General features: G+C 44.5%; 1 long non-coding RNA gene and 1 pseudogene across 1 annotated transcript in view; both read left to right on the plus strand.

The window, feature by feature from the left end:
• The window catches only part of LOC124554777, a 963,296-nt gene that overhangs the window by 105,988 nt on the left and 842,334 nt on the right, over positions 1–14,974 (plus strand). The gene's annotated exons all lie outside the window — the stretch shown is intronic.
• LOC124557215 lies at positions 964–1,081 on the plus strand (annotated as a pseudogene).

Consider the following 14,974-nt stretch of genomic DNA (forward strand, 5'->3'; position numbering starts at 1 on the left):
CGACGTCATCAGTTGTAACATTACAATCGTGTCTTCTGTTTCATATGATTCTTGGTGAACGGTTTCGATAGGTGTCTTAAGAGTATTACTTGCAAATACCAAGTTAGTTCTTGCTTCTAGGTGATTAGTTGACTGCAGTGAGGGAGTTCTTAGGACATTATGTATCGAAGACAATTACATGAACAGGCAAGTGAAGTCTTGCAACAGGTAAGATGATCGATCGTCGGACATTAAAGTAGACAGTTACGTGACTGAAAGAGATACCAGAGAAACAGCCTGGTGCACAGTTGGTGACACATAGTGCCTGGCTGCATGTCGGGGCGCCATTTTCACAATGCTCGCTTCATGGGATAAGAAGTGAGAGCGTGGTTGTAAAGTTCAAACTAGGTGAAGGAAGGATAATGTCGATCGTAGGCCTCTTGCAGATATCGACTATATCAGTAAAATGGGGCAATTCTTCGGTCGTCCCTGGGGGAGGTGTGAGCTTACAAGACCAATTGTGTTCGCAATATGGAAGGAGCCGTTGGAGGAGATTCTCTTAAGCCAATCGTTGACGAAAGGCCAACGGTTTTCCTGGTAGAACAGGAGATCACTTCTAGATCGAAAGTGTTATGGAGCAGACGTGCGGTAACAGCCGTCTCGGGAGCCTCTGGCTGAGCGGTTATTAAACCTAATCCTAACTTGAACACTAAATAATTACCGGTTTCCATCACGATTCAGCAGAATCTCGTATGCATTTACTGGCACAGTGATAACACTCAACAGCCTCTGATGCTGGATTCGACGCACAACTGAGCTCATTGTCGCCGCAGCAACCCAGTATGCACGTAAACTCACCGTACGTAGCAAAACCCTTGTGCTGTTATTCTCAGATTTTTCTCGCGTTCAACGGAACTACGTTCGTTTTATCCTAATAGCTTGTGAACTGAAACTCACTGATAATAAATGTAGTTTTTACCAGGTGCTAACGGCCTTGCCGTAGTGATAACACCGGTTCCCGTCAGATCACCGAAGTTAAGCGCAGTCGGGCTAGGCTAGCACTTGGATGGGTGACCATCCGGTCTGTCGAGCGCTGTTGGCAAGTGGGGTGCACTCAGCTCTTGTGAGGCAATCTGAGGAGCTGCTTGATTGAGAAATAGCGGCTCCGGTCTCGGAAACTGCTATACGACCGGGAGAGCTGTGTGCTGACCACATGCCTCTCCATATCCACATCCAGTGACGCCTATGAGCTGAGGATGATGCGGCGGCCGGTCAGTATCGTTGGGCCTTCATGGCCTATTCAGGAGGAGTTTTTTGCTTCTTTCTAGTTTTTACCAGGCTTTCTGTGTCCATCAATACTATTGTATTACCCGCCTAAATAAAACAATTTGTGTTGCCACCCTTGCGCGACTTGCAGTTGTTCATCGTCCAGAAATGATTCAAATGGCTCTGAGCACTATGGGAGTTAACTTGTGAGGTCATCAGTACCCTAGAACTTAGAACCACTTAAACCTAACTATCCTAAGGACATCACACACACCCATGCCCGAGGCAGGATTCGAACCTGCGACCGTAGCGGTCGCACGGTTCATGACTGTAGCGCCTAGAACCGTTCGGCCACCACGACCGGCTGTTGATCATCGATCCAAGGTCGTGATGCTGTTTGACTCTACAGACAGGTATGAACAAACACCCTTTGATTGATTACATCCTTTCTCTGAAGATTATTTCGAATAATGCGATTAATGTGAGCGGTTACTCTTTTAGAAAAAATCGTCGAGTAACATTAGTTCGGCGACCGTCATTTATTGGACTGGTGGGGAGTGGGGAGTGCAACCACCACTAGTAGAAGTATTTTCTTCATAAATTTAATTTTGTATAGCACACTGCTCAAATACTATTTTATTTCGGGTACTAACTACATTCCAAACTGCTTTCCCGGTGTCACATATTTGCAACAATGTGGTTCCGCGGAGGTGATGGAAGGCAGTGCTATCTAACCCCTCCTAATAAAGGTTTCTAAAATTAATTTTTCACCGTTAACTCGAATATCTTCGTTAAAATTTGAAAAGTAAGAGAATATTCATGCTATGAGACAAAGGACAGCCAGCATGTGGTGCGGACGCCTACAAATCGTGTTGGTTGGTAAAACATCTGCCGCAGCCGTTGACACCTCCGCTTTGCAGAGCGGCGCGCTGAGTGATTAGTGGATGGAACGCCCGCTGCTCGTACGACTGAATATTGATTAAAAACTCGCCAAACAGAGCAAATAATTTTTGTTGTTTCGTGTCCATTGCGAGAACAACAGAGTTCGTACAGCAATCTTGCTGCAACTGCAAACATGGAGTCTGCCGAGTAAGAACGCTGGTTGCCAAAAAATGCTGAATTCGAGGAACAGTAATTCCAATCCACGAGCCGGTGGGCAGTTAATTCGTTGTATAGCACTGTCACGAAATTAAAACCGAAGGCCAGAACTAAAAAAATGGAGAAAATAAAGAAATTTTACATGTAAAATTAAACAGGTCTGCAAGTCATACGGTCATAAGTCTCTAAATGGGTGCTATCGGGAAACTAATTTACTTCGCTCTTGAAACATTTATTTTCACGGATAAACTAATTAGTCAACATGCATGTGGTGGAACTCTTTAGTTGCTCATAAGTACTCACAGATGATCTCACCTGCGGCAGATCGATGACCTCAGTTGTGATCCTTAAAAATTGTTACGCAACGCACAGATATATTGACTGTTGACCGTCAGTATAAAAAAAATGTAATGTAATGCTCGGGAGTAAACGAAATGCTCTGACGTCGTTTGAATATGGCATCGACAACTGGTAACTGATAACCGTCGTGCACCTAGGAGTGTCTGTTCGGAATGATTTTAGCTGGGACGGTCACCTACATCTAGCTGAGGGGAAGACAGGTACCAGACTCATATTTACTGGAAGCGTCTTAAGGAAGTTTAGTAGACACACGACATGTCTCTTGTTCATGTACATCCACATACATACTCTGCAAGACACTGTACTATGGGAGGTGGAGGATACGTTGCACCACTACTTATCATTTCCCTTCTTGTTCCAGTCGAAATAGAGTAAGGGAAAAACGACGTTCCATATGCCTCCGTGCGAATCCTCATTTCTCTTATCTTCGTGGTCCTTAAGCAAAATGTACGTTGGCGGCAGTAGGCTCGTTTTGCAGTCACCTTCGAATGCGGGTTCTTTTAATTTTCTCAATAGCGTTCCTCGAAACGAACGTGTCCTTTCCTCCAGGGATTCCCATTTTAGTTCCCAAAGCATCTCCATAATACTTATGTGTTGATCGAACCTATCGGTAGCAAATCTAGCAATAAGCCTCTGAATTCCTTCGATGTCTTCCTTTAACCCGACCTGGCGGGGATCCCAAATACTCGATCACTTCTCCAGAATGAGTCACACTAGTGTTCTACATCCGGTCTCCCTCACAGATGAACCACGTTTTCCTCATTCTCCGTCCGCAGCTCGTGGTCTAGTGGCTAGCGTTGATGCCTCTGGATCACGGGGTCCCGGGTTCGATTCCCGGCCGAGTTGGAAATTTCTCTTCCCGGGGACTGGGTGTTTGTGTTGTCATCATTTCATCATCATTATCATTCGTGACAGTTGCTAGATTGGATTGCGTAAAAAAATGAACTGTGTAAATCTTGGGACTTTGTACGGGCGCTGATGACCGCGCAGTTGAGCGCCCCACAAACAAAACATCATAAACATCATCCTAATTCTCCCAGTAAACCGAAGTCGACTATTTGCCTTCCCCTCTACAGTCCCATCTAGCTCGCTCCATTCCATACCTCTTTGTAACGTTTCGCGGATACATTTAATCGACGTGAACCTGTCAAGGAGCGCACTACTAATGCTGTATTCGAACATTATGGGATTGTTTTTCCTGTTCATCTGCATTAACTCACATTTTTCTATATTTATAGCTAGCTGCCATTCATAACACCAACTAGAAATATTATCTAAGTCATTTTGTATCCTTCTACAATCAATCTATAAGAAACTTTCCCTTCCGCCAAACAGCAAACAGCCACAGGTTGCTGCTCGCCCTGTTCGTTAGATCATTTATGTACATCGATAATATTATCGGCTCTCTCACAATTCCCTGGGACACTCCTCACAATAGCTTTGCTTCATGAACACTCGCCGTAGAGGACAACGTAGTAGGTTCTAGTTCTTAAGACCTCTTCGAGCCGCTCACGCATCTGGGAACCTATGCAGTGTGCTCGTACCTTTGTCAACAGTATGCAGTGGCGTATCGTGCACAGCGCCTTTCAAAAATCTAGGAATATGGAATCTGCCTGTTTATTTTCATCCATAGTTCGCAGGATATCATGCTTTCTAAAACCGTGATGATTTGTGGACAGAAGCTTTCCACGTCAAGGTACGTTATTTAATTCTAACTGAGAATATGTTCAAGACTTCTGCAGCAGGCCCATGTTGAGGATATTGGTCTGTAATTTCGAGGGTCAGTTCTTTTAATCTTCTAAGTAAAGGAATCATCTACGCTTTTTCCCAGTCGCTTGGGACTTTGCGCTTGGCGAGGGATTCGCGATAAATGCAAGCCATTGCCACAGAGTATTCTTTGTAAAACCGAATTCGGATTTCAGCCGTACCTGGCGACTTATTTGTTGCCATCTCTTTCAGTTGCTTCTCTACGCTAGAGATGTTTAGTGCTCTGTCCTCCATAATGGTGTCTGTGCGATGTTCTAACGGCGGTATATTTGTGCGATCCTCCTGTGTGGACAATTACTTAAACGTGAAATTGAAACTTTTTGCTCTCCTCTTGCTATTTTCTAACGCCACACCGGAATAGTCAACGAGTGACTGGATAGAAGCCTTCGACTGCTCAGCGACATTTTAGGTAGAACTAGAATTTTCTCGGGTTCTAGGCTAGAGCGTTTGCTATGGTACGACGGTGTTAGTCGTCGTATGCTTCGCGCATCGTACTTTTAACACACGCACCAATCTCTACTAACTTCTTCCTGTTGTCATTTGAGTGTCCTCTTTTGAACCGAGAGTGTCACAGTCTTTGCTTCCACAGTATTTTCCGAATTTTGTTATTAAACCATGATGGCTGTTTTCCATTGTTAATCCACATACTCGGCACATACGTTTCCAGAGCGCGATTTACAATGCGTTTAAACTTCGCCCATAATTTCTCCACTTCCAGCATAGTGGAACTAAGTGATCCCCATTCGCTGTCTAAGTGGGATGCAAGCAACTACTTATCTGCGCTTTCTAGCAAAAGTACTCCCCTAGTCTTCTTGATTCATTTGTTAACTTTAGTAACCATCGTCGCTACGATGACATTGTGATCACTAATCCCTGTCTCTGTACTGACACCATCTTAAAGGTCAGGTCTGCTTGTAGCTACAATGTCTAAAATATTTATATGGCGGGTGGCTGTCGAAATAGCTGTACACGACAGTTTTCGGAAAACGTATTCAAAAGTGCTTCGCAAGACTGTCCGTCCGTACTTCCTGAAATGAATCCACAGACGCCCCGATCTATACGTGGTAGGTTGAAGTGGCCTCCAACGAATACTGCATGATCTGTGTATTTCCGCGCCATTGAGCGTAAACGTTTTTTAATGACTCTAAAACTGTCATCGGGGACTCGGGTGGCCAGTAAATACCTCCAACAATTCACTTCATTACACTGAGGGCTGTTTTACACGTCCAAATAACTTCACAGTCACACTCGGTCATGACCATCTGGGATTGTTACCATAAATGCGTAACAATATAAATAATGACGATAAAAAGAACAGCAGTTAGGGATTTGTACAGATAGCCTAAGCGTGTTACAGAAATGTTCCACAAACTGTAATGCGAGACACTAAAGTGAAGATGTCTCGTGAAGACCACAACTGTCTAAATTCCGAGAGCTCAATTTCCAACAAGACAGGAAATGCATTACTTTTTCCATTTCTTATCTCGCATAATGATCAAGAGGACAGAATTAGAAAAATTAGGGAGCATACTAACATTATTTTTTCCCACTCATCATCAACGACAGGAGTAGGATAGACTGTGGTATAATGTAAATATACACGAATACTGACGTATGAGATTGCCCACGTTGTTGAGAGTAGAGCTGTCTGTGGAAAACTGGAACAAGCTTCAAACCAGTAAAGTATTAGACGGAGACAGCCATAAAGCTTGGCCTCACAAATGCTGCTTTACGGCAAGGCGCGTTGTCATGTATATACAGCTATCGTCTCTGAACTGTACTTGAACTGTGCGCAGTACAAAACGCAATAATATGCCAACACTCTAACGACGAAGAACCCCGCTACACCGTAATACCACCTCCTCCATACTTCACAGTTGGCACTAGACATTGTACACTACTGGCCATTAAAATTGCTACACCAAGAAGAAATGCAGATGATAAACGGGTATTCATTGGACAAATACATTATACTAGAACTTATATGTGATTACATTTTCACGCAACATGGGTGCATAGATGCTGAGAAATCAGTACCCAGAACAACCACCTCTGGCCGTAACAACGGCCTTGATACGCCTGGGCATTGAGTCAAACAGAGCTTGGATGGCGTGTACAAGTACAGCTGCCCATGCAGCTTCAACACGATACCACAGCTCATCAAGAGTACTGACAGGCGTATTGTGACGAGCCAGTTGCTCGGCCACCATTGACCAGACGTTTCCAATTGGTGAGAGATCTGGAGAATGTGCTGGCCAGGGCAGCAGTCGAACATTTTCTGTATCCAGAAAGGCCCGTACAGGACCTGCAACATGCGGTCGTGCATTATCCTGCTGAAATGTAGGGTTTCGCATAGATCTAATGAAGGGTAGAGCCACGGGTCGTAACACATCTGAAATGTAACGTCCACTGTTCAAAGTGCCGTCAATGCGAACAAGAGGTGACCGAGACGTGTAACCAATGGCACCCCATACTATCACGCTGGCTGATACGCCAGTATGGCGATGACGAATACACGTTTCTAATGTGCGTTCACCACGATGACGCCAAAGACGGATGCGACCATCATGATACTGTACACAGAACCTGGATTCATCCGGAAAAATGACGTTTTACCATTCGTGCACCCAGTTTCGTCGTTGAGTATACCATCGCTGGCGCTCCTGTCTGTGATGCAGCGTCAAGAGTAACCGCAGCCATGATCTCCGAGCTGATTGTCCATGCTGCTGAAAACGTCGTCGAACTGTTCGTGCAAATGGTTGTCGTCTTGCAAACGTCCCCACCTGTTGACTCAGGGATCGAGACGTGGCTGCACGATCCGTTACAGCCATGCGGATAAGATGCCTGTCATCTCGACTGCTAGTGATACGAGGTCGTTGGGAACCAGCACGGCGTTCCGTATTACCCTCCTGAACCCACCGATTCCATATTCTGCTAACAGTCATTGGATCCCGACCAACTCGAGCAGCAATGTCGCGATACGATAAACCACAATCGTGATAGGCTACAATCCGACCTTTATCAATGTCGGAAACGTGATGGTACGCATTTCTCCTCCTTACACGAGGCATCACAACAACGTTTCACCGGTCAACTGCTGTTTGTGTATGAGAAATCGGTTGGAAACTTTCCTCATGTCAGCACGTTGTAGGTGTCGCCACCGGCGCCAACCTTGTGTGAATGCTCTGAAAGGCTAATCATTTGCGTATTACAGCATCTTCTTCCTGTCGTTTAAATTTCGCGTCTGTGGCACGTCATCTTCGTGGTGTAGCAATTTTAATGGCCAGTAGTCTAGAAGGTAACATTCTCCAGACAATAACCAACAGCAAATTCTTCTATCGGATTGCCACTCGTTTCCATTCATCCACTGTCCAGTAGTGTCTCTTTTTACACCACTTCAAGCGTCGTTTAGCTTTGACACTGAAATGTGCGGCGTTTTTGAAGAGCTGCTCGAGCATTGAACCTCATTATTTTTAACTCTCCACGCACGGTCCTTCTGTTGCTGTACTGCTGGTACTGGTTTGGGAATCACGTGTGATTCCTTTCTCTAATTGCATCTGATTTTTTACAAGCACTATTCGCAATGCTCATCTTTCCCTGTCCGTTAGTGCATGAGATCTGCCTGGTTTTCGTTTGGCTGTGGTTGTTCTTTCGCGTTTCCCCTTCACAGTCACATCACTAACAGTCCATATGGACACCTTGAGAAGGATTCAGTGTCTGGACTTGTTATTCTGGTGGAACCCAGTGACTAGTCCACATTATAAGTCACTGAACTCTCCTGACCTAACGGTTCTAGCCGGCCGAAGTGGCCGTGCGGTTAAAGGCGCTGCAGTCTGGAACCGCAAGACCGCTACGGTCGCAGGTTCGAATCCTGCCTCGGGCATGGATGTTTGTGATGTCCTTAGGTTAGTTAGGTTTAACTAGTTCTAAGTTCTAGGGGACTAATGACCTCAGCAGTTGAGTCCCATAGTGCTCAGAGCCATTTGAACTAACGGTTCTACTGTTACTGTATCTTCACTGAAACCTCGTGACACCTAGTGTTCAATTTTTCATTACATAGTGATGTCCGGATACTTTTATCAGACAGTGTATTCGCGCTCAGCAAGAACAGGCTGAAGTCGCAACTGAGAACGTCGAATATAGTGTCATGTAAGCCTCAGCTGATCGTCGCTTCTGGTTGCCCTATGTAACATGGCTACTAAAAATATTAAAGAGCTTGTCAAAAAGTGTCTGATATTGACTTAAACCTTCTATTTTAGTGCTCATTTTGACCACTGTGGCCACAGCAAGAGCATTTAGAAAAGCTCACTGTACGCTGGTGAACTTTTATTTTATTGTCCATTTTCACATCAGACATGACTACTTGAAACCTAGGCCGGCCTCTGTGGCCGTGCGGTTCTAGGCGCTATAGTCTGGAACCGCGAGACTGCTACTGTCGCAGGTTCGAATCCTGCCTCGGGCATGGATGTGTGTGATGTCCTTAGATTAGTTAGGTTTAAGTAGTTCTAAGTTCTAGGGGACTGATGACCACAGATGTTAAGTCCCATAGTGCTCAGAGCCGTTTGATTTTGTTATCTTGGGTGGAAATGTAGCGAAGGCCTATACGATAATTATTTGATAAAAAGAGTCGATATCTGATAAGCTTACTGTTGTTTTCTGAGCGTCATATCGTATTTTACTCTCATATAAACTGTATCTACTTCTTAACATTACTTTGGCTAGCGTCGGACAACTCTAGACATAAAGATAATTCCCGCTGTGCACCGATGTCGAATGTTAATGTTCTATATTTAGAGCACAGCATTATGTCGGAAAACTGAAAAACTTTTAACCAAAAAATATTCACAAGGAGAGTGCAAAGCATAGGCTTCGATAAATTGTTATTTGGTGGAATGTGGAACATCTGATGCCTCCTTAACTCCTAATCTTATACGTTGTGTATTCCACATATTCAAATAAATTTCGTGATTTCATTCGACAATTAAGTTCCTTCCACAGGTCACAACATGAAAATGTTTAAGAACACTTACTGTTGTGTAACAGTAACTGAATATTGTGGCGGTATAGTTATGGTTTCATGTCAGTGCTCAGACAAATACGTTCGTTGCATGAGAGATTTAATTCTACACACAGGTAATATTATTATTATTATTATTATTATTATTATTATTATATACAGGGTGGAAAAAAATTGTGCCTTTCGTCGGCTGACGGGCAGCTCTCTGGTTGCGGATCCACACATACAAACTTCCCTCGCCCCGTCATTGCCCCAACCCGATATGCAAACGTGTCGAATAGGTCTTGCTGTTTGTCTCCACCTCACGTCAGAGACATTCAGACGTAAGCTCTGCTTGGGAGCACACACACGTCATCTGTTATTTAGTCATTTGCGGCACAGTATTCGTTTGAAGAAGGAAGAGATATGGTTTTTGTTTATGGAATAGCCGACGGTAATGCGCATCAAGCTCGACTGTTGTATGAGGAACAGTACCTAGCAAGACGCTGCGCATATCCGCAAACGTTTACAGCAATTAACCGGCCACTTGGCGAAACGGGCTCGTTAGCGGGATATCATGGTGATGGTGGAAGACCTCGAACACGACGGGAGGCTGCATTTGAAGAGACTGTTCTCGAGCGCTTCGAGGAAGCACCTACGACAAGTACTCGAGCGGCTGGACACGACTTGGGGGTCACTCATCGGTTGGTCTGGGAGGTTTTGAAGGATGACGGCCAGCATCCATTTAGTTTCCATCCTGTCCAAGACCTAAATCCTGTGGTGGACTATGAACATGGGCTAGGGTTTTGCTGGCGATTTTGACACTTTTACGTTTTAACAAACTGCTGAATGCAGATGAGTGAAACTTCTAGTCTTTACCACAGGATGAAATTGTTGAGTGAAATAGAACCTACTGTCTCTTTGCTTGTTTTTATCATTACACTGACCTACAGAATTTTCCCAGATAAATATAATTCAAACATATAAACAGGCTACTTACAGTTTCAGCGACGTGTTGTACGAGATCCCGATTTCCCCCCCCCCCCCCCCCATTGTATTGTTTGTCGATGAGTGCACCTTCCATCGGGATGGCCTTTACAACACTCGAAACGTTCATTACTGGGCAAGGGGGAATCTTCACGCCACGTACGTCCACGGTCACCGGGAAGGATTTTCGCTCAACATTTGGGCAGACATTGTAGGTGACCATCTGATTGGGCCGGTCCGTCTACCTCCTCGAGTCACCGGAGCAAGTTACCTTCACTTTTTGCAAGAAACACTATTCGGCCTGCTGGAAGATGTTCCCCTGGACATACAGCTACGCATGTGGTTGCAGCATGATGGGGCGCCCGCACATAACAGTCGTGCTGTGAACGGATACTTAAATGACCTCTTTGACGGCCGCTTAATTGGCAGAGGTGATCGTAGGACATGGCCCCCGAGATCACCAGTCCTCACGACACCGGACTTTTTCCTGTGGGGGATTCCTCAAGGTTCTAGTTCACCCAACCGAACGCGAACCACCTAGAAACAAAGAGGAATTAATGGATCGCATTCAATATGCCGCCAGTCACATCAGGGCAATGCCAGGAATCTTTTAAAGAGTTCGACAAAACACCGTTCGACGTTGTCAAGCTTATGTCGCGTCAGAGGGTCGCTAGTTCGAGCGCCTGCTTTAAGTAAACAATGTTGTAGCTACAAAAAAGGTCCATTTCAGGACCAACGCAATTTGTAAAAGACTTTCTGCACGCGAACTTAGAGCTGTTGACGGGTTCGTTACCGGTACGTCTTATCATAAAAATGCAATGGATGTAGCGGGACCCCGGCGGATTCGACCGCAGGCCCCCAGAGTGGAAGGCTGGCACGCTACTACCGAGCGTGCGGTCCCACCTTGGATATATATATCTTTCAGGAAACATTCCTCACACACAATTAAAGAAAAGATGTTATGTGGACATGTGTCCGGAAACGCTTAATTTCCATGTTAGAGCTCATTTTAGTTTCGTCAGTATGTTCTTCCACCTACGCTCAATGGACCACGTTATCATGATTTCATACGGGATACTCTACCTGTGCTGCTACAACATGTGCCTTTACATGTACGACACAACATGTGGTTCATGCACGATGGAGCTCCTGCACATTTCAGTCGAAGTGTTCGTACGCTTCTCAACAGGTTCGGTGATCGATGGATTGGTAGAGGCGGACCAATTCCATGGCCTCCACGCTCTCCTGACCTCAACCCTCTTGACTTTCATTTATAGGGGCACTTTTGAAAGCTCTTGTCTACGCAACCCCGGTACCAAATGTAGAGACTCTTCGTGCTCGTATTGTGGACGGCTGTGATACAGTACGCCATTCTCCAGGGCTGCATCAGGGATTCCATGCGACGGAGGGTGGATGCATGTATCCTCGCTAACGGAGGACATTTTGAACATTTCCTGTAACAATGTGTTTGAAGTCACGCTGGTACGTTGTGTTGCTGTGTGTTTCCATTCCATGATTAATGTGATTTGAAGAGAAGTAATAAAATGAGCTCTAACATGGAAAGTAAGCGTTTCCGGACACATGTCCACATAACATATTTTCTTTCTTTGTGTGTGAGGAATGTTTCCTGAAAGTTTGGCCGTACCTTTTTGTAACACCCTGTATACTACTCGTAAAACGGTATTTCATACTGAATGAGACAATTTTTCGAAGACCAGTAGTGACATTTTTCGTTAGACTGTTACAATGAAGCAAATTATACAGTGAGGCAGCTAATAAAGGTCACATTATATTCAGAATGAATAAATATATGAAGGTGCGGTTTTCGTCAAGCTATAGCAGACAATATGGCGAATTTCCTAACGTTCGCAATTAACTTTTATCAATTATAGTCGCCGAATTACGATACCGACTTTGTTTCCTTATTTCTAACATAACTATACACTTTTTTATGTGGCACTGAAAAGAATCTTCTTAGAAACCTTCAACGACATAATGTGTATGCGACATAACCAAATAATGTCGCGATAACAGCGCCGAAAACCACTGTCCTGAAGTCAGAAGAAGAGTAGTTTCACGAGCAAGTTGAACATATCTGAGTTACGTGTTTACTTACATTTGGTATAAGACGACAGACAGTTCTGAACCCTCTTCTTCTGAAACAGTTTGATCAAGTCTGATACATGTTACATCGTTGAAGTACTGTTAGAATCTTCTTTCAAATACCCTCAGGACAGGTATATAGTCCCATTAAAAAAAGTCGGTGTCGTAATTCGGCCGCTATAAACGATAAAAAATACTTGCGAAAGTCAGGAAATATAACTTTAACTTAACAAAAACTGCACCTTGATATAGTCAGGAAATATAACTTTAACTTTACAAAAACTGCACCTCGATGTATTTGTTGATTCCGAATATATTCGGGGTGGCCTATATTAGCTGACTCACCCAGAATATGATTGCGAATGGGTTACTCCCCCATTGATAAACACTAAGGAATATCTGCATTGTGTATAGTCCTAGACGAACTGAGAATGATTTAGTCAGAAGCAGGAGCAGAACGACGCTTGGGCACGTAGCCTGCTGTTCCCTTGCGCTGTATTTATCGGACGTCCTTCTCTCGACGCTTTTTGCTTCGTAACTAATTTCCGCTCGAGTTTCCGTTCTCGAAATTTTAACTAGCAGTACTTTGCTGAGAATAAAAAAAAGGGAATGAGGGGTTGCAATCGGAGAGGGGCAGCGTCCCGCAATTTCAAGTGGCGGCCGCTTAAATTGCTGCAACCGCGGCTACCACTTTCTGCAAGAGCGGCGGATTCGGTCCGCGTGGATATGAGTGCACCTCACACGGCGAGGTAACGTTTTGCAAGGGCTGGCAAACGACCGACGAACTTACATCGCGCGGTTTATTGCTTAATGAGAGAAAAGTAACTGAAACAATTTGAGCAGCGTGGGGAGCAGCATCCAGTCCAACTCAAAGCGTCCGGTAAAACGTAAACGCCTTACATTGCTGTTATCTGTATTTCGCTGAGTTCGCGTCATACTGAAAAGCGTTTGACAAGCTCGTCTTGCAGTTGTTATTTTTTACTCATTCGTTTTCTCTCCAGTTAATTAGCTAAGAATTTTACGAAACCCCTGACAGGTGAAAACTATGTGCCGGACCGAACCTTTGACAGGAAATGTTGTTATCTACTGATCTTTTGAGGTTCAGCTCACGACCTATCCCACACCTTCACTTCTGTCAGTGAAGAGTGGCCCAAAGGCCCGTTACCGTTTGAAAATGCACTAATTCACGGAATTATATGAATGCGTGCTGTCTGTTCCCTCGGACATGTCCGAAAGAACAGACACCACGCTTTCATACTCGTATAACTGATTCGTCTCGATAGGAAATGGATCCACCACCTTCAGTGCGGATGGCTGTGTTGACACACCCGGATAAAATGACATAGCAAGGCTGTGGACGAAACCAGCTGAGTGGTGCCACCTGCACTAAGCTGTATAGAATGGTCGACTGGCAATCCTGTTCCTATGTATATGGCGACGAGCTGCCATCTTCTGTCTTGGTACTATGAAAGAAAAACTTACAGGTAAGCATCCAAGTGTTTACTTATATTCAAATTTATTCATTCATTACTATTGTAGGTAATTACACGTTTTCCGGCCGTGGTGGCCGAGCGGTTCTGGGCGCTTCAGTCCGGAACCGCGCTGTTGCTACGGTTGCAGGTTCGAATCCTGCCTCTGGCATGGATGTGCGTGGTGTCCTTAGATTAGTTAGGTTTAAGTAGTTCTAAGTCTAGGGGACTGATGACCTCACATGTTAAGTCCCATAGTTCACAGAGCCATTTGAACCATTTGAATTACACTCTTGAGGAAAACATTAATTATTTTGTAGAGCATACTTTTAGCTATGTTTTAAGAGGTAGAAGATTCTGCTAGAGCACGTAGTAGTTGAAACTCTCTCGAATGAATGAAAGAAGGCGTTTGAGGCTACGGTGACATACCGTGTGTAAGGGTTAAACGAGACAGTAATGAAGCAGCCAAAAAAGAATACAAACGTCTCAAAAATGAGATCAACAGGAAGTGCAAAATGGCTAAGCAGGGATGGCTAGAGGACAAATGTAAGGATGTAGAGGCTTATCTCACTAGAGGTAAGATAGATCCTGCCTACAGGAAAATAAAAGAGACCTTTGGAGAAAAGAGAACCACTTCTATGAATATCAACAGCTCAGATGGGAACCCAGTTCTAAGGAGAGAAGGGAAAGCAGAAAGGTGGAAGGAGTATATAGAGGGTATTTACAAGGGTGATGTACTTGAGGACAATATTATGGAAATGGAAGAGGAAGTAGATGAAGATGAAATGGGAGATACGATACTGCGTGAAGAGTTTGACAGAGCACTGAAAGACCTGAGTCGAAACAAGGCCCCGAGAGTAGACAACATTCCATTAGAACTACTGATGGCCTTGGGAGAGCCAGTCCTGACAAAACTCTCTCATCTGGTGAGCAAGATGTATGAGACAGG

The sequence above is a fragment of the Schistocerca americana genome, chromosome X (assembly GCF_021461395.2).
Source record: "Schistocerca americana isolate TAMUIC-IGC-003095 chromosome X, iqSchAmer2.1, whole genome shotgun sequence".
Taxonomy (NCBI): domain Eukaryota; kingdom Metazoa; phylum Arthropoda; class Insecta; order Orthoptera; family Acrididae; genus Schistocerca; species Schistocerca americana.